This window comes from Watersipora subatra, chromosome 3 (assembly GCF_963576615.1).
Source record: "Watersipora subatra chromosome 3, tzWatSuba1.1, whole genome shotgun sequence".
Lineage (NCBI taxonomy): Eukaryota > Metazoa > Bryozoa > Gymnolaemata > Cheilostomatida > Watersiporidae > Watersipora > Watersipora subatra.
The window spans coordinates 41,851,337-41,872,812 of NC_088710.1; the positions used below are offsets into that span (position 1 = coordinate 41,851,337).

The 21,476-nt window shown below is 37.9% G+C and overlaps 1 protein-coding gene across 1 annotated transcript in view; it reads right to left on the reverse strand.

The window, feature by feature from the left end:
- The window catches only part of LOC137391377 (tubulin alpha-1A chain), a 50,884-nt gene extending 34,848 nt beyond the window's left edge, over nt 1-16,036 (reverse strand). The window contains exon 1 of the mRNA XM_068077833.1: nt 16,029-16,036. The gene's annotated coding sequence lies outside the window, so the exon portion shown is untranslated. The remainder of the gene's footprint in view (nt 1-16,028) is intronic.
- Between the last annotated feature and the right edge of the window lie 5,440 nt (nt 16,037-21,476).

The following is a 21,476-nucleotide window of genomic DNA, read 5'->3' on the forward strand; positions in this document are numbered from 1 at the left end:
CTTTTTCTTCTGGGCCACCTCATCACTACCAACAAGCATACGTAGTAACTTACCTTGTGTTGCTCATTACCTTACTCCGTTAGGGCAGTCTCCATAGGCTATGCCCCTGGCTTGTCTGACTCTGAGCCACTATCTAAAATACTCTCCTCATTACTGCCACCTCATTGCCAGTCTGCACTGGCTTTTCCATCACCCTGACCTCCGCCCCTACCAATATTTTTACCTCGACCACTGTCACTACCTGCACCACTTCCACTAACATCTCCAACACTACTTTCACCAACCCCAACTAGCCCGGAGTCTTTTGGTTAGGTCAGTAATGACTCCTCAACCTTCACTCCGTTTCTTCTGTCTTTACCTCGCTCTCCCCAATAAGAGGCAGGCTCAACCGGCTGCACAGGGGTTGGCACCACGGAGCTGGGAGTTAGCATAGGCCCAGACCTATCTCGCTCGACCTTACCTGCCACCAGTGCAGGTCTGCTACCAGCAATTCTCCTCTGAACCTCAGCTAACTCCTGCATAACTACCCTGAATGCCTTGACATTTTCCAACTCCATGACTGCTGCCTCACATATGGCTGTTAGCTTAGCCAATTTCTCCTTTGACTTCCTCTGTACCTCCTTTTCCTCTCTTTCAATCTCTGCTACCTTTCTCTCATGACCATCTCTGTCTAGCATTCCGTTGCTGGATACCTCAGCTGAAAAAGAGCAAACCTTTTCTATTATAGATACTGGTTCAGCTACTTTCTTAGCACCATCACTTACCTCATCATGACTGTGTTCTCTATCATATCCCATGGACACTTGCACATCTCTGGTGCCTTGGGCACTAGCTAGATAGGTCTGGGCCTATGCCAACTCCCAGCTCTGTGGTGCCATCCCCTGCTATTGTCTCTATACTTCCTACTGCCACTGTCCTTATTACACTGCCGACCTTGTTATGTGTCCCATACCTACTAGTACAGCGGCTCCCCAACTTACGAACGAGCTACGTTCCAAACGATCGTTCGTAAGGTGAATTTGTTCGTAAGTTGCTTAGGTGCTAAATTTGGTTTTATAATTTATGTTTAAGCCCTATATAAGTATATTGAAGGTTTATATAAGTATGTTTAAGGCTTGTATAAGTAACCTGTATTGGTTTGTACTGAAAAAATATTTATTAAAATGGAGAGAATACTGTGGTGGACGCCGGGCCATGACGCTGCATTTCTTATTTATTGTATGTGTTGTCCTTTTTATTATATCGTTGTTTTAATCATTATGCTATCACTTATTGTTGTTGTCTTATTTTTTTGTATGTGTTGTCCTTTTATTATATCATTGTTTCACTCGTTATGCTATTGCTATATCTGATATCCCATCATAACACTGTCACTTATCATCACTTATATTGTTGTCATACCAACACGCTAGCGGTCCTATTTATTCACCTTGTTAGCCGGTGTTCTTACCATTCGCCGTTAGTCGGAACGGTTGATATTATTGTATATAAAGGAGCGCTCTCACATAGTTGAGCAGAGCAGATTGCGGTATGCTTCTCGGCTAGTGAAATTTCCTTCGCTAATAAAAAGCTGAATGAAACTACACACACACTCTCTTTTCTTTATTAGTCTAGATCGTGCCAAGTAAAGGCCGACAAATTCATTTACAATACGTACTGTGAAAATAAAAAAAGTTCTTTGCGAACTGGAGATACGTTCACGCACTTATGCACTGCAACGAACTGGGCCGAGGAAGGTGGATGCTGGGTGGTTCTTCTGAGTTGTGATTCTTTCCGCCGCTAATACATCGGTAATAGCATCGGACCTACGCGCAGACATGTTCGTATGTACCGTTGTTCGTAACTCGAATGTTCGTAAGTAGGGGAGCGTCTGTATCACGTTTCTCACTACTATTACTATAATACCTTCTACCACTTTTAGGGGAAGATCTACCCGCTGAATCGTAGCTTCTATCTCTACCGTTACTCCGGTACTGCGCACGGCTATCAAACTCTGACCTCTTTGCTACCTCCATCTTAACCTCACTTTTTAAGTCAGAACTTCTGCTTTCAGTTCTCAAGAATCTATCCGAATTGTTTGCCATCTCACGAGCCCTCAATGCCTCATGTAACAACTCCCAAGTCAGATTGGCGTTCTTCATCGAATCTCTACTTATTTCTCTATCCTTCAACCCGCTAACTGCCACTACAAGGGCAAACCTTACCCTTTCATTATTATTCGCTACCTCAGCATATCTGCTCAAACTCTCTATCCGTTGTAAGTACTCTCTATCACTTTCTCCAAGTGCCTGCCTAGCCATCAGAAACTTATGCCCCTTCACGAACATACTCTCTTGTCTACCATAATAACCCTGCAAAACCTCCACTGCCTCTTCATAGGTAGAATTTGCACCATCTACGTTAAACCCTGCTCTTCAATACTTCTCTACCGCTGTGCCCAATAGCTCTCAATAGTGGCACTAACCTAGCTCTACCTCTCATATTAGGCACTCTGTCGCCATCATCATCTATATAACCTCTCCTCTCGACAGCACTCTCAATATACAAATTCATCTCTTCTATAAATCTTTCCCACGAGCCATCACCGTGCTCACCGAACACCAGCTTCGGAAAACCACTCTCCATCTCAACACAATACGTTATATTTCTCGCCACCAACCCACTCTACCCCACGTATATATATTCAATGTAATTCTCACTTTCTCCGAACACTTAATAAATATCTTCACCTCTCCAACACCGATGCTTTACCGCTACAACACCTCACAGCCTCACAACACCACCCTACCGCATGTCACCCCACCTGCACGCCCGTGAAAGGGTGTAATCAAGCGTTAAACTTACACCGTAACCAGAAAATTATCGCTAACGATGCTAACGATAACACAAGAAAAAAAATTAGAGCTTCGTCAACTGCGCATCAACCTTTCAAGGTTGACTTGCAATAAAATTCACATTACAGTTATTTGGTATCAAAAGGTTCACCATGTCTTACTCTGCTGTGTGGTAGGTGCAAAATATGTGGAAATGTGATTACAAGCTCTTAAAAGCTAAAAAACGAACAGTTAATCGCAGCCACACGAGACCGCCGTAGTTTGGATTCTCTTTCCAAAACGACTCAAATGTGATGTAGATGTGTTAGATGGTTTCTGTTTACACTTTCATGCAACCTTATTCGTCGAAATATTTTCACAAATATACTTTAGTCATTCAATAAAACTATGTCTATTGTTATTACGCGTCTGTTCTATCGTCATTGTAAATGCTGTCACTTTTAGCAGTGATATCTTATAACTTACCGTAAAAACTCATTTAATTTTTTAGCCTTATCTCGAAGGAGTACATATCATTGTCTGATAATCATGACGAGCCTGCTGGTCACCTGTGATAATCGAAAAGTGCTGCAAAAATTATTTGCGAAGTATTGGGTCACATGATCAGATTACGACTTGCCAATTAGACCAGGCCGAAACAAAACTGTAAAGTAGCGAGTATCTATATTTGATACGGGGTCTTCGGTAAAACCCGAAGTGTTTGTCATAAACTAGTACTACAATAAGTTTTATATTGAGCTTTTTATTGGCCTTTCAATTCGCTTGAGAACATCACGTGACAAGACAATAACCAAATTTCATGGCTACGTCATCGAAATAAAGAGATTCCAGTCTATGGCGGCTTTTCGTTTTTGAGCTTTTAAGAGCTTGTAATCACATTTCCACGTATTTGGCACCTACAACACAACAGAGTAAGACATGGTGAATCTTTTGATACCAAATAACTGTAATGTAAATTTTATTGCAGGTCAACCTTAAGGAACCCTGGCTACTATATAAAATATGTATACTACACATGATTAAACTGATTAAAAAGAGTTTCATCACGTTTTTATATGGTTAAACTGTTTTTAATCATTGTAAACAGTTTACTATCTATCGTCGAACAATGCAGTTTCAACTCATACCTGGTATTTAAGGTGCTTCAGATAAAAGCTAATAACAGTATCATAAAGACAATCTTCATCATGTAAGCAGAAGTAGTCTTCATCGTTGACAGCAATGTCGCCAATAGCAGGATGGCATGAGGAGTAAAAAATCCTGAAGAATATGGACACACGGAAGCAGTCACAACTAATGGATGGGGGGGGGGGGGGGTTCAGCGTACTGCTACTACTCTTAATCTTGTACAAGCAAGAGTAGAACAAACACACAACACTAATTATATTGTTACAGAGTAGCCTGTATACTAGTTTCCATGAAGTTTTTTGTACGAAAGCTAATGAACTGTCAGTTGAAATGCCTTATCAATGTGCGAATAAGTATTGCAAAGTTAATAACAATAGCTATGAATAAAACATGTTGCAAACTGTTCACAATGTCATACACTTGCCTTCCTTACAGACTGAACTTGCCATTTTGATATTTTGTTGACAAAATGTCGCAATGCAAAATGAAACAATTCATATAATGCTAAACACAATGTTTCCTTTTTAAAATGCACACATTTTACACACCTTCAACATGGCTTTCATCGTTCATTTCAGCACCGCGTGTGAAACATGTTAAATAATTTAGGAGGGAACCAATACATAGGTGGTCAGGAAGCTAATGAAAATGGACACACACCAGAAAACAAACGTTATTTGGCAGTTTAATGAAGCAAAATTAGACATGGAGAACAAACCTCTATCTATGATCTCTTGTTGTATGATCTCGCTGTCGCACTCGGTAGAAGAGCTGAAAAGGAATGTGTCCTCATGTTTTACACCCGACTGTCTCAAAAGTGTGCTACAATGTATTTATCAGACAAATATTCAGTCTTTGACAGCCTTCGCATTCGGTAACAGAGCCTCTCACTCTTCTGTTCACTTTACTATTTTCTCTCACCAGGCGTAAGAATAACATTGAGCTACGCAACAAACTATTGTTTACAATTTCTCATCAGCTCCATCAAACACAAAACAAGACCTATTTGTTGGTTCAGATCATCGTCATCTAGATAGTAGAGATATCTGCCAAAAATTAACCTTTTATTACATAGTGTTTAATTTTCACTGCACCGATACAATCAACTCTGTAAAAAAATTGATCCAATACTATTTGAACCAGACCCAATGGGTATTCCTAATAATAATATCCAAACAATTGTTAGAAATCCAATGTTAATCATTAATGCGACTACCGTGTCGACAGTTAGTGAAGATACGAGATCGACAAGTATTGAAGCTACCATGATGACAGTTATTGGGAATAGTGGACCTAGCCTGTCTTAATAAACTGTTGTTTTTGCGGAGTTGTCCCCCGTCGAACGAAGCAAGAAAAAACAACAGTTGTGACAATATGCACTGCACTTGATGCATCAGCTGCACTAAAAGGGAGTTGTTCTCTTCCGTCTATGCGGCTTGGCTGTGATGTTATGTCGGTTGCTCCATCGGTAATCATAACGGATTTGGCCCAAAAATGTTTGTAGAAAAAGTAAAATAAAAACATTGAACCAGATACCAGTCTCTGCGGTAAACTTTAATAAAACTTAAGAGCCGAGGCAACAACAGCAAATAAACAGGTTGTTATTTGGGCGCTCATTCAGTTTTATTTGTATTGTTGCATCAGTCAGTTTTATTTGTTCTAAAGTAAATTGAGTTTTATTGCTGGCTCACTCATTGTTTTCAGTTAATCTTTTATATATATATTTCTCAAAGTATGTCTGTTTGGGTCCAGCAATAGCTATTACTAGCTGCATTACCTGCCTTGCAGGAACAGATTCACGTGCAACATAAGGTTTATTGAGAGTTGTCTTTCATAAACTAAAACAACTCCAAATATGCAATGTACTGAAATTGTTTCCCTGATTTATTATTATGTAAATTGTCTACTGAAATTGTTGCCCTGAATATACACATATACCTGTCAATAATGTTGGGGAGAACAAAGGAAATCTGCAATGTGTTCTACAGCTAAATGAGTGTAAAATCTAGTAAATATTCTAGATTTATGTGTCTAGATTCTTGCATCCCTTCATACCCGTCTATATTTGCAGTTGACGATCGTGCATTTCTGCCGCCGAGCCCCCGCCTTGGCTTACCAGTCTTTATCCGCCGAGCAGTTGACCATCGCGCTCTTGCACTCGACTCGCAATCAATCGCTGCGCACTCGCAATCAATCGGCCCGCCTCGCAATCAATCGCTTCACACTCGCCAACTCATTCATATGGAAAGCCGCGCCTTGATACTCTCGCTGCACTCGGGGCGAAAAAGATCTCCCGTGCATCGTCGAATGACGCTTGGCCCCAAACCGCTAGCTGCATTACCCGTCCACTGGAACAGATTCATCCACAGCAAGATGATTATCGAGAGTTGTCTTTCATACTGTAAAACAACTCCAAATATGCAGTTTACTGAAATTTTTTGCCCTGATCACACTATCCATGAGTCGCAGTATTGTGATACCGTTGGGCACTAATATATTATCAAGGACACAGTGTCTATCTATATATATATTTCTCAAAGTCTGTATATCTCTCTGTTGGAAATCCAGCTATAGCTATTATTAAAACAGCTGACCTGGACAACAATGCAAAATGGTAAGTCATTGCTTACTGTCATTGGAAGCCTAACCTTATTAACTAGCTTAGTGGAGTTTTCTATTGGCAATAGGCCAGGCTACTAGCTTAAAAGGTAGAGTTGTTTGACAAAGCTTTAAAACCTTTACAGTTGTTTTTATTTTTCTCCTCATTTATTTCAACTAAACGACACATTTCTCTCATGATATGTTGTTATATGTTAAATACAAATCAATTTTCTGTCCAAAGACTCTTCTATTACACGGTCAACGCCGGGTAGTACAGCTAGTGCATACATATATGCAGCCATATATGTCAATAATGTTGGGGAGAACAATGGAAATCTGTGATACGTTTTACAGCTAGTGCAAATATACATGAAATGAAATATATAATATACTCATGTTTGCTGCAGCGATATCAAGGAGTTGTTGTTGATGAAGGGGTCTAGGCTGACTGGTTGCTTCTCTTGCCAATATTCCTGCCTTGATGAATATTTCTACTTGTCTCTAGTTTTAGTAATCAGAATAGGTTATATTTCATTCTCAATCTGCAGTAAACACAAAAACAAAAAGATATTAATAAGTGTTAAGGAAGTACAAAAACAATAGCTGAAGTATTTAATGAAAGTGATCAGTTTTTAAACAAAAGAATTAACTAACGCAGTTAATTATGGAAAAATGTATCTGCATTGCAAATCAAATACATACCATAATGTCCAGATCAGGTTATTTATGGTCCTCAACTACGGTATTAGAGATTGATGGAGTTGATTTCAATGTCAAAAGACTGTAGGAGAGATTTTGGCGATGACTAAGCCATGCTGAATAACTTGTGAAAACCTTGAATAATTTTGTAAAGAAGTTCAATGCAATGGCAATAAAACTTGAAGCCCCGGCGATGATTTTAAAAAAGTTTTGGAACTTGGCTACATTTAGTACTTCTGCATAGCGGCTATTTTTGCGATGACGCCATTCTGCATATCTTGTGACAACCTTGACTCGTTTTGTAAAGAAATGTGATGCATTGGCAATGATTTTAGAGCAATGATTGTAGCAATGATTTTAAAAAGGTTTTGAAACTCAACTACGTTTAGTATGTATGCCTAGCGGCTAGTTTTTAATTTTGAGGCAGTAGTTATTCTCTCTTGTGATTAAAAATAGAACTAATTATTTGCGGAATTTAATAATTCGTGGAATTCACTGCTCGCGAAACCGCGAATTTCTTATAACTATCGAATATTTTCATCCTGTAGGGTAAATCTTTCTTCTACTGCTGAACAAACTTCTGCGCCTGTACATGTTTAGAGCAAATAAATGTTTCGTTTAATTAATGATTCAATTATCTTCGTGAGACGTCTTTATCTTCCATCACTATAAATGTAGCCAGTAGTACTGAAGAAGGACTCACTCGCCGCATATGATGGAGGATAGACTATATACCGATAAATCATAAAGTCAGGATCAAGAGAGAGATAGATAACTTTATGCATCGGCTGCTCAAATTACTTTTGTAATGCTAGTAATTAAAAACATTACACCGCATTCTTGTTTCTCATCATTGTTCTTTTGTTTGTGATTGACTGCAATAAACCATATCGCTGTAATTGGGAATACCGCACTTTGCGATTACGTCCTGACTAAAGCCAAAATATTCCTCAGCTGTGTGGATGTTTATTAGGCTATAGACATGAAATAGATTGTGTGACTGGCTCGGAATTCATTAAGTAAAAAGAAGGAACTTGCAGCTGATGATTTGTTATTAGTGTAGCAGGCTAAAATACGGTTTTCTGCTAAATATTAAAATTATAGAACCTGTAAAAAGTATCTGAAGTTTCCGATTTTTTAAAAACAGATTGGCCGATACCGATTCAGATACTTAACACCCATATCGGCACCGATACCGATTCCGATAATAGAATCGGAGCAACTCTACTTTTTAACACAGCAACAACTTTGCTGTTTAAAACAGAACAGTGTCGATGGGCACTGTAAAGAGGCATGCTAACCGGAGATTTTGGTTAATGCGCCCTAGCGGTGAAAGAAAAACAACAGAACCGCCGCACCTTTATATAAGCCCCTTGGCTCAAATCGTCAGACAAAAGTAGCAGCTAATAGTCCAAAATTACGATATTTACTACATACTCACATTAATTCAGTTGGCTTCGTACGACTGTATGGAAAAAGAAAGACCGCTCTAAAACTTATTTACTGTTACTACTCATATCAATGCAGTTCACTTCGTACGACCAAAATTCATACGACAAAAAAAGGAAAGATTGTTTTATAAAGATCGTTTTATACATCTACATACACAGATACACAGACAACTATTGCCGTTTATATAGTAGATTAGAATAGTGCAGCTGGACAACAATGCTGATGCAATGTCATGGCCTATCAGCATTAGAAACCTAGGAAAATTATAGATCCTATTGGATAACCACTGTTTCCTGTTACAATAAAATTTAGTCAGCTCGCTGAAAACATAGAAACCCAAACTGATGTTGTGTGCGTGTTTGCACTGAAGTTCCATCCATCTACATGTAGTACCGTCTAATAGTATATCCAACTACTATTAGACGGTACTACATGTCCTACTATATCCAATTCCACCATCCAACTAAACCTTTCCAGTATCCATGAATGTATATACTCCTGACCATAGGGCTTGTTAGCTATAGTTTGAACGTATGTATATACTTCGGACCATGATAGGGCTCGTTAGCTATAATTAGGCTATTAGTTGCGGTGTAGTATACTTTTAATTTTGTTAGAGAGATAAAATAATAAATGTTGTTGCTTCTTCACTCATCATTCCCACTTTCTTTCATTCCCACAACTCTTAGCTTCGGAGTCCCTGGTTGGTTGTAGGGAAGGTGCATTATTTTATAATAATTGTAAACACAACACGTAGTAGCTACGTAAAAATGACAGCACAAGAAATCAGCGAGTCAAACCGGATACTCACTCAATCGGAAACAGAGGTTATCCAATAGGATCTATAATTTTCCAGAAACCTAGAGCTTATTAACTAGCTTGGTGGAATTTTTCATTGGCAATATGCCAGGCTAATAGCTTGAAAGTTGCAGTGGTTTGACAAAGTTTTAAAACCTTTACAATTGTTTTTATTTTTCTCTCAATTCATTTCAACTACACAAAAAACTTCTCTCATGATATGTAGTTTGAAAGTTAAAATGGTTAAATGTTCTTATATGTTAAATACAAATCAATTTTCTGTCCAAAGACTTTTTTATTACCTTGGCAATGCAGCTACGTGTAGTTAGATTATAAATCGATAGGATATTTCGATGTCGAAATTCAGGTACCATGGCCTCTGCTACAGAAGTGCAACATTAGCCAGATCAAGCCCTTACAATATGACTTTTTGCAACCTCAGTTGCAGTTAAAAGATATGTTAATGTTAACATTCTGATCTTATTTTTTCTACATAAATTTTTGGGCTAAATCCGTTATGATTACCAATGGAGCGACCGACATAACATCGCAGCCAAGTCGCATAGACGGAAGCGAACAACTCCCTTTTAGTGCAGCTGATGAATCAGGTGCAGGGCATATTGTAACCAGCTGTTGTTTTGCTCGCTCCGCTCAATGGAGACAACTCCGCAAAAAAACCAGTTTGTAAAGACAGACTATTATAGTGCACCCTACATGGCTTGCTGTCTGTAGCTTGACTTGCATCTTAGCAGCGCGTGCTAAGAAGGAAGGCCATATCGTATGGAAGGCCATAGGAACCTATGGAAATTATCTAATGTAAACTGCCTGGTAAAAATGTTGAAATTTTATTTATGTATTGTATTTATGTTAATATCAAAAAGTATATTAACCTTTGTTTCCCATTTGGTGGTTATGATCTGCAATAAAAGATAAGAATACTAAACACATGCAGTATTGTATGTAGTGTAATGCAGTTCTTACTTTTGAGACAGACATGGTAGCTAACAGCGGAGTGAGGGATGTTAACGCAATGCATTCAATAGACTGTAAAAAAAGTGGATGATAAGTACGACACTGAGTTTCCGCCATTGTCGCCGCAGAACAAAACCCTTAAAATAGAAATGGTGACCCTGGAAAGGGCCGAGGTGGTTGGTGGGACTACTGACACTTAGAAATCGATTTTGACTGGTGAGTCCAGTAGCCCGAGAGGGTCACTGTCATCCCCGATAGGGTCTACCCGCAGGCGAACGATTTTGGACTCCACTTCATGCCGTGGAGTAGGGCAAGTGTTACGGGCTGGCCTCTAGTACGGCCGTCAGTCTTGTCGTGGCCTTGTGTAGCATTGCCCTCGGTGATGGTGTTGGTGACGGGGTGAACATGCCCTCGGTCTCTGGGTTTCAGTTTGGGTAGACTGTGTTCTCCGGTGCTCAGCAGAGATGTGCGCTTGCAGGAGAGGCTGGGTGGAGAACACTTCATCGCAGGAGGAACAGCGGTGTCTGTGTACACGAGCATGCCTCTGTAGGTCACGCTCCTTACTACAAGAAAAGTCTCAAAAAGTACACAAGTGCTTCATGCTTGTAAAAGCGAATGAACTGTCAATCAGTATGCACTAGTATTTATAGACAGTCAGCATGCGTCAGAGAGTTGATGACGTCTTTTCTAAGCCTATAATCCGGCAGCTTCAAATTGCTGAATCAATGGATCTATATTACGTTCGTCGCAATTCAGTCAAATTTGAAGATTTGCATGCTACTATACAAATACTAAAAAAATTATTAATACTCGTATTGCGTGATTAGTTAGTGACAAATGTTATCGTTTTTGTATTCGCAATATCTTATTGTGGCAATGGTTGACCTAATTACTGTGCAGCCAATCAGTTGTAGATTTTTTCCTAGATTTGCTATATAACCTGTCAGTTTTCTCCTTTCTGTTGTGTTACTGCTTGGTGCTGTGAGATATACCACCAATAAAGATACTGCATTCTTTACAATAGCTCTGCTTGATTTTCTAAATCAAATGGTGTATAAAATTCTTGTCACTGTTTCTGACTTTATATTGTGACACTAGCCAGCATATCATAGCTGCATTCACTATAAGTACTATTGACCGAACATCAAGAATTATTGCGCTTGGCTTGCTAGGGTGTAACAGTTGAGAAAAGACACCATCGAGTCTGTTTATTGGCTCGCCCTTTAGTCTGTTTATCGGTTCACCCACGAATCTGTTTATCGGCTCACCTTCGAGTCTGTTTATCAGCTCACCCACGAGTCTGTTTATTGGCTCACCAGCGAGTCTGTTTATCGGCTCACCCTCGAGTCTGTTTATCGGCTCACCCTCGAGTCTGTTTATCGGCTCACCCACGAGTCTGTTATCGGCTCACCCCCGAGTCTGTGCATTGACTCATCGAGTTTGCGTGAACTCGATCTTGAGTTGGGAGTCGTCTATCCTTGTCTAGTAAAATTTACTTCAACACTAGACTTTGGATGCAACGTGACAAACTTCGAATTAACCTTAAATGGATATAGTTTATTAAGTAAGTACACAAAAAGCTAAATGCAAGTATACATTTTACTAAACCTAACTTTAAATTTGTCAGCGTTTTATTTTTTTCGTATTTACCTGTTTTCAGCTTGTATACATACGGTTTTCCAGAATCCAAGTTGAGGGTGTATTAGGCGAGATTTCGATCTTAACAGCAATCTTAATCTTTCAAGTCTCTTTGTTACCCATGTCAAAGTCTTTCATCAATGTTTCAATATGATAGGTTGTTGTCATTGTTGCTCTCATAACTAGGATTCACACGAGCTTAAAGGTTGACTTGCAACAAAATTCACATTACAGTTATTTGATATGAAAAAATTCACCATGTCTTATTCTGTTATGTTGTAGGTGCCAAATATGTGGAAACGTGATTACAAGCTCTCAAAAGCTCAAAAACGAACAGTTAATCGCAGCCACACGAGACCGCCGTTTGGATTCTCTTTCCAAAACAGCTAAAATGTGAAGTAGCTGTGGGAGATGGTTTCTGTTTACACTTTCATGCAACCTTATGCGTCGAAATATTTTCACAAATATACTTTACGCATTCAATAAAACCATGTCTATTGTTCTTACGCGTCTGTTTTATCGTCATTGTAATGCTGTCACTTTTAGCAGTGATATCTTATAACTTACCTTAAAAATTCGTTTAATTTTTTAGCCTTACCTCGAAGGAGTACATATCATTGTCTGATAATCATGACGAGTTTGTTGGTCACCTGTGATAATCGAAAAGTGCTGCAAAAATTATTTGCGAAGTATTGGATCACATGATCAGATTACGACTTGCCAATTAGACCAAGCCGAAACAAACCTGTTAAAGGTTGACTTGTAACAAAATTCACATTACAGTTATTTAGTATCAAAAGATTCACCATGTCTTACTCTGTTGTGTTGTAAGAGCCAAATATGTGGAAATATGATTACAAGCTCTTAAAGAGCTGAAAAACGAAAAGACGCCGTAGATTGGAATCTCTTTATTTCGATGAGGTAACCACGAAATTTGGTTATCGTCTTGTCACGCATGTTCTCACGTGAATTGAAAGGCCAATACCAAGCTCAATATAAAACTTGTCGTAGTACTAGTTTATGACAAACACTTCGGGTTTTACCGAAGACCCCGTATCAAATATAGATGCTCGCTACTTTACAGTTTTGTTTCGGCCTGGTCTAATTGGCAAGTCGTAATCTGATCATGTGACCCAATACTTCGCAAATAATTTCTGCAGCACTTTTCGATTATCACAAGTGACCAACAGGCTCGTCATGATTATCAGACAATGATATGTACTCCTTCAAGCTAAGGCTAAAAAATTAAACGATTTTTTACAGTAAGTTATAAGATATCAGTGCTAAAAGTGACAGCATTACGATGACGATAAAACAGACGCGTAATAACAATAGACATAGTTTTGTTGAATGCGTGAAGTATTTTTGTGAAAATATTTCGACGAATAAGGTTGCATGAAAGTGTAAACAAAAACCATCTCTCACAACTACATCACATTTGAGCCGTTTTGGAAAGGGAATCCAAACTACAGCGGTCTCGTATGGCTGCGATTTTCTGTTCGTTTTTTAGCTTTTAAGAGCTTGTAATCACCTTTCCACATATTTTGCCCCTACAACACAACAGAGTAAGACATGGTGAATATTTTCATATCAAATAACTGTAATGTGAATTTTGTTGCAAGTCAACCTTTAAGTAGCGAGCATTTACATTTGATACGGGATCTTCGGTAAAACCCGAAGTGTTTGTCATAAACTAGTGCTACGATAAGTTTTATATTGAGCTTTTTATTGGCCTTTCAATTCACGTGAGAACATCACATGACAAGACAATAAATAAATTTCATGACAACGTCAGAGAAATATAGAGATTCCAATCTACGGCGGCTTTTCGTTATTGAGATTTTAAGAGTCTGTAATCACATTTCCACATATTTGGCACCTACAACACAACAGAGTAAGACATGGTGAATCTTTTGATACCAAATAACTGTAATGTGAATTTTGTTGCAAGTCAACCTTTAAACACAGCTGGGCAGCTGTTTTTTCGATCCCCAACTGTTTCTTGTCACGTGATACGCAGCCTGCGGTTCTGGGCTTTCAAATAAACACTGTACTAGAGTCGCGCACGTTTGCTCAGTTTGTTGGAATGATTCAAAAATAGCCTGTGCTTAAATGAATCAAGTCTGTCTTTAATGTTTTTACCATAGATATATAAACCATAGATATATATAGGTTTATAATATATCTATGGTTTTTACAGTAGGGTCTCAATATTGCTACGACATTTAAGAAACATCTACTAATTTTTATTAAAAACCATTGAACTCAAAACCCCTGGAATGGCAGAGGTCAATCGTGAGTACGGAAATCCGGCCGACGCCATGTTCAGTTAGCATTTGAGTTAATTCCATTGTGTTCAATGTGAGAAAGAAATCTAATTTCAGGTTTAACAGCTATGGAAGATCACGAATACACCACTAAATCAAAGGAACAGACTACTGAGATTACTACTAATAATTTATGTAAGAGAGAGCAAGGGTGTAGGTGCACAGTGCTATTGCAATGCTATTCTATGAACTGCGAAAACCGCAGAAATGGACTTTCAAAGGAAAGGGCATGACATTTCACAAGTGGGTCGCTTCTACTACTAGTTCTATTACTATTGCTAAAGTCTACGACTACTACTAGTTGAGCTACTACTAGTTAGTACTGCCACTAGTTAGTTCTACTACACTAGTCACAGGGTGAGTGAGAGTCGACCAGTGTCACTACTGAGCGTACGAGTTTGACTGTATGTGCTCGGTGATTAGATAAATTTATAAGCTAGTGAGTGAAATTTTATTTCCTTCAGAACGAAGGTTTTTTATTATTTAAATTTGGTATTTTTTATTATATTAATATTTTGGAACTACAAACCATTAGATTATTTCTAAATATTTATGTTTGAAAAAATGTTTGTAGTGCCTATAATATTATTTATTGTTGTATCTGGATATAGCTAGCAGTAAGGAGATAAGAGTATAATACTATTGTTATTACTACTGTTACTAACTAACTACTACAGTTTCATTTTAATTTTTAGATTTCCAAACAAAGCAACTGAGAACTCTCGTTATTTACAATGGTATCGCAACCGCAGAAGAGTGAATAAGCCTGATCCTCGAGCCCTTATCTGCAATGAACATTTCAATGATTCATGTTTTGACAAAACAGGTTAAAATTTTTGACTGAAGTCATTTAAAGACAATATTTTTCAATGTTAAATGGTGCTTTTCAATGATTGAATTCAAAGCAATATTGTCAAGAACAGTGCTGCAAGGTTCAACTTAAAGTAGATATATCTAAAAAAGAACTCAGAAACCTCAAACAGCAAAACAGTGACAGCTGTGCTGACAGACCACAGCAAGTGCTTATGAATATGTCTGCAGCTTAGAGGATGTTGATGTGAATTTCTCTAGTAATGCATCTGTGGCAGTGGTTAGTACATCTTTGCAGTATTTCTGCAATTTGTTTGTTGTCATTTCTATTGAAATAATCTCATGGATGCAATCCATTTTTGAGTCATGCTTGATTAAGAAATTTCCGTTAAGCTTTATGCCTAAGATGTGTGTGAATGACTTCCAGTGAAAATTGTCACATTTTCATTTTACATAGCGATATGGTAGCTTTTTGACCTGTTTTATTCTCGCTTATTTTATTAGTTGTATTGTTGTATCTTAAGGGTACTATGTTTATGTGAATAAGACATTCATCTTTGCTAATTATATGTAATTGTTATAATTGATGCTTTTGCTTAGGTGGTTGGAACAATAATCCTACTGTTACTCAGTTTAAGGCTACCTTTCGCAAACTTATCAGCAAATGTGGTGCAAAATCAGATGCAGGTAAGACAGGTAATGTTACTGCTCAAAACGAGATTCTCATCATACAGGCTACTCCAGAAGTTGGTCAGTTTGTGGAGCTCACAATGATTTCAGATGTCAAATTTCTGTAACAGTATAGTCTATATAGCTGGCTACATTATGCAAAAGCTAACTAAAGTGCTGTCGTGACATTGGCCGTCAGTCGCTGGTTACCACTAAGTCAAGTATCCAGTACCGACATCTCTATACTTTACTCGAGCTACAAAGCAATGGAGGATTGGTGCGTTCATCAGACGGTGTCATCAGGATCCTGCTAGTTGCAGATGGATACTTGCGTATTAATACAAAACCAGATCCACTCCATTGTGTGGTGTATGTTATCAGTAGTGTAAGATCTAGTGATGTGTTATGCCTTGGGAAACACCTTACAGACACGGCAGATGGCATATCCAACCGCTGCGTCATTGATGAAAAACCTTTTTCAGTCGTTTTATGATCTCCGACAGCATCATTATGCTAAAATCCTACATTCAAACTGCAAGGTGCATCTTTGTGGCATAAAATGCTAAAGTAGTACTTTTTAAAGGCCAGTAACAATGTAATCACTGTAATATTCATCTGTAGCTGTTGTTGTGCTGTTATTTCTAATCTGATTTAGTTCTAAGAAACTCTGATGCACCTTGGCTCAATATTCAGTGGTATACAAATCTCCTTTCACACGGTTTCTGTAACGTGTATGTATAAGTTTAATCATCTGATTCCACTAATTCCTGCATTTCCTTGTTGGCAATATTTTGATTATCCTCTATTACAACTGTTTTTAATTTCCGTTTAGTTGTTGCAGTAGTTTGTTCCATCTTTTACAGATACTGTATTATACATATCATACATTCATAAGCTATTATCACTTAAATCTTGAAAATGGTTTCCGTTTTGGCAGCATATGTGTTGTTTTTGTCGAAATACTTCATGTGCCAAGTATCTCCATTATGGTTTATGCATATGTAATATAATTTTCAATATAATGGAACAGTTGTTATCATTTGCTATGTTTATGCATCTGTAATACAACAGTTTGTATGTATGACTAATATGGTCCACGAAAATCTATTTTACATCTACTTATCACTCATTATATCCAATGATATACAGCATATGGGGGCTGTATATCATTGTTATATCCCTCTCCATATGTTATAAATAGGTTTTATTCTATCAGGGCATTCTAAACCTTGTGTAGGAGTTTTTGTTAACACCCAGCTGGAAAATAACTATTCAACATGTATGTTTCCAGTTTCACTCAATTTTCACCGTTTGTTCACAAATGGAACTAGCATACGATTAGCTCTCCAATATGGTTCATGCATTACGTTTCACTATCAATGTAAAAGTCACCTGATTGCCATTCCAGGGGTTTTAAGTTCAATTCTAAAAACCAACTGAATACTGTCGGTCACACTACTTGTCTGGCTTTGATCTTTCCCGACCTTGCGCTCACGGCCCCTAGGTACCCAAAATACCAGCCCAATTAGTGGCATAATGGTGGCTTTGAGGCCGCCGTGAATGCTGAATGCTGCACTAACTTACCTCTGATTTGTTGAAAAGCCATAAATAAATATACATTTAAAAGCTGGTGAATTCCTCTACAAGCTGCTGTATTTTATTTTTAGTTAACATAAGCAGATCTTATGATATGAGCTATAGTTTACTGTAAAACCTATTTAAAACCTGCAAACCCATGTTTTTAAATCTGTAAAACCTATTTAATGCAACCTCTATTTGAGGCTGTTGAGCGCCACTATTTGAGAAGGGTTGAAAAATAGAGTACCACCCTTTAATTGAGCATCACTTCTATTTGAACGTTACTGCTATTTGACGGGTACTATTTGACATTCATGATCTTTACAAACTCGATAACAATTAATTCGTTCATTGTGTCTGTTCGTATCCAAGTTCGTTTTCCAACCCGAAGTCTTTAAATTTTTTGTTAAAAACTTCAATTGCAACACCATAGAAATATTTGGTTGCTGCATCAGGCTAGTAGTAGTTCCATTTTTAACGCGGTCTTGACACTTCGACGTATGTAGGGAAAATGTTTTCGCATTTACAATGGAAAATGTGCTACTACATAATTTGAGGCTATTTCGAGTACCGTACTTTGCGGACTAGTAGTCGCTACTTTTTTAGGATGTTTTAAGCCATGCGGCTTATATAAGGGTGCGGCTATTCTGTGGTTTTTGCTTTCACTGCTAGGGCGCATTAACCGGAATCTCCGGTTAGTGCGCCTCCGGCGGTGAAAAAAAAAACAAAACAGTGCCTAATGGCACTGTTCCGTTTTGTACAACTTTTACGGTAGTCGATTAGCTTCCCATCACACTAATGTAATACAACCCCAGTATGACTATCTGTCTCATCTACGAGTAACTGATTGCATTAACTCACTTACTTAACACTATCTATTCAGTGCCTTTGCAAGTGATGTATGCATCAGGGATTACGTGTATGTCACAATTTCCATTTCCATAACTCATTTCCATGTTATTTCCATTTTCATAAAATTTCCATAATTCATTTCCATATTACTTCCATTTCCATAAAATTTCTAAAATTCATTTCCATATTACTTCCATGTCCATGACATTTCCATAATTCATTGCTATATTACTTCCATTTCGATAACATTTCCTTAATTCATTTCCATTTCCATAACATTTCCCTATTTTATTTCCATATTATTTCCATTTCCATAACATTTCCATAATTCATTTTTATATTACTTCCATTTCCATAAATCATTTCCATATTGTTTCCATTTCCATAACATTTCCCTATTTTATTACCATATTATTTCCATTTTCATAGAATTTCCATAATTCTTTTCCATATTACTTCCATTTCCATAACATTTCCCTATTTTATTTCCATATTATTTCCATTTCCATAATTCATTTCCATATTGTTTCCATTTCCATCACATTTCCATAATTCATTTCCATATTGTTTCCATTTCCATAACATTTCCATAATTCATTTCCATTTCCATAATTCATTTCCATAATTCATTTCCATATTACTTCCATTTCCATAACCTTTCCATAATTCATTTCCATATTGTTTCTATTTCCATAACATTTCCCTACTTCATTTTCATATTATTTCCATTTTCGTAACATTTCCATAATTCATATCTATATTATCTCCATTTCCATACCATTTCCATATTTCTAAAATAAAATTTCCATATCCATTTCCATAAAATTATGGGAATATTTATGTTTATGAAAATGGATATAGAAAAGTAAACATTTACATAATATGTTTAGCGATCCCTGGTATTGGATTGCTTTAAATAATAAACATACATTAGAGTAATAAACTATAATCATCATTTCTTTAATATGATCATTAATTACTATCCTAACTGGAAATTCACTATCCTTGTTTAACCATTCTCATGGCTGATGTTATTGATCTAGTCAATCACTACGATTGACTAGCATAAAAAGGGGCGTGGCCTAAACGCTCCTTGTTGGCACCGGAAACGCTCTTGTTGCTATCACTCTAGGGAAAGATAACTTTATGCTTCCAAGATCAAATCTTCTGCGATATGGATTCTTTATTCCAAAATTTTACCAGCTATAGCTAGAAAATCACACATACACTCAAACTTTGAGAAATATATATAGAGATATATTATATATTTCTCAAAGTTTGTTTTGCTATATATTGCTAATAGTACGAAACAATACAAAACTAAATATGGTCTTTTCAAGCATGTTAAAAATGATGATTTTGTATAATATGATACAATGTATAACGTAATACATTGTATAACGTGATACAATGTATAACGTGATAACATGTATATTGTGATACAAGGCGTTCTTGCTTGCATTTTCATTCAGATTTTAAAGATACAAAATTCTGTATTTAAACAAAAAGTGAAACTTTTTCTATTATTCAAACAAGCCAGTAGAAATGTTGACTGCAGCCTTTGAGAAGAATGTATTATGTGTAATTTATAAATAAAAGCAAATATTAATAGTGTTACTATTACTATCACTTACTATTATGTTGGTTACTGCTGTTCCTAATCAAAGTAATTTAGAGATGTCTTAACTAGTAACAACACAGCAGATGTGAAATATGGTGCATATTTGCATGTATATATCCGTTCCACTATGTTTCACTATGTTGGGATGTCTTTCAATGATAGATTCTCTGAAGGGCTTTATGCAGGCTATCAAAAAAGGAATGTGACCGATCATAGCTAACTTACCTGAAGAATTTGGAGGTTACCTTTCATCAGGAGCTCTCTACTATACTCTGACACCAGTATGTAAAATGGCTGTCTATGCTACGGTGTTTCTTTGATACTTCACATATGTTAGTTAGTCTCTTATTAATACTATACCGCTACACATACCGCTACACGTACCACTACACATACGCTACACGTACCGCTACATGTACCGCTACACGTACCGCTACACATACCGCTACACATACCGCTACATGTACCGCTACACATAACCCTACACATGCTGCTACACATACCGCTACACATACCGCTACACATACCGCTACACGTACCGCTACACATACCGCTACACATACCCCTACACATGCCGCTACACATACGGCTACACGTACCGCTACACATACCGCTACACATAACCCTACACATGCTGCTACACATACCGCTACACGTACCGCTACACATACCGCTACACATACCCCTACACATGCCACTACACATACCGCTACACATACCACTACACGTACCACTACACATACGCTACACGTACCGCTACACATACCGCTACACATAACCCTACACATGCTGCTACACATACCGCTACACGTACCGTTACACATACCGCTACACGTACCGCTATACGTACCGCTACACGTACCGCTACACATACCGCTACACGTACCGCTACACGTACCGCTACACATACCGCTACACATACCCCTACACATGCCGCTACACATACGGCTACACGTACCGCTACACATTATGCTACACATACCCCTACACATACCGCTACACATACCCCTACACATGCCGCTACACATACCGATACACGTACCATTACACATACCGCTACACGTACCGCTACACGTACCGCTACACATATCGCTACGCATACCTCTACACGTACCGCTACACATACCGCTACACATACCGTTACACATACCATTGCACGTACCGCTACACATACCGCTACGCATACTTTTACACACTCCGCTACATGCACTGCTACACATCCCTATGACTTTTATGTAATGCCTCAGTAACTGTAACATCTCTTATTTTCGTTAGCGATCAGGCGATTTAGAATTCATTAGTTGTATTACGTTAAGCATTTTAGTTTTATTCTTGCACAGAAGTGTTACATTTCCCATTAAGCCTGCATTTGGTAGACCTTGTGTGGTCTGGCTTGTGTGGTCTGGCTTGTGTGGTCTGGCTTGTGTGGTCTGGCTAGGAAGAAAGCTAATAAACAATAAACCACTTTTAAACTGATCAATTGCTGTCATTGTCATG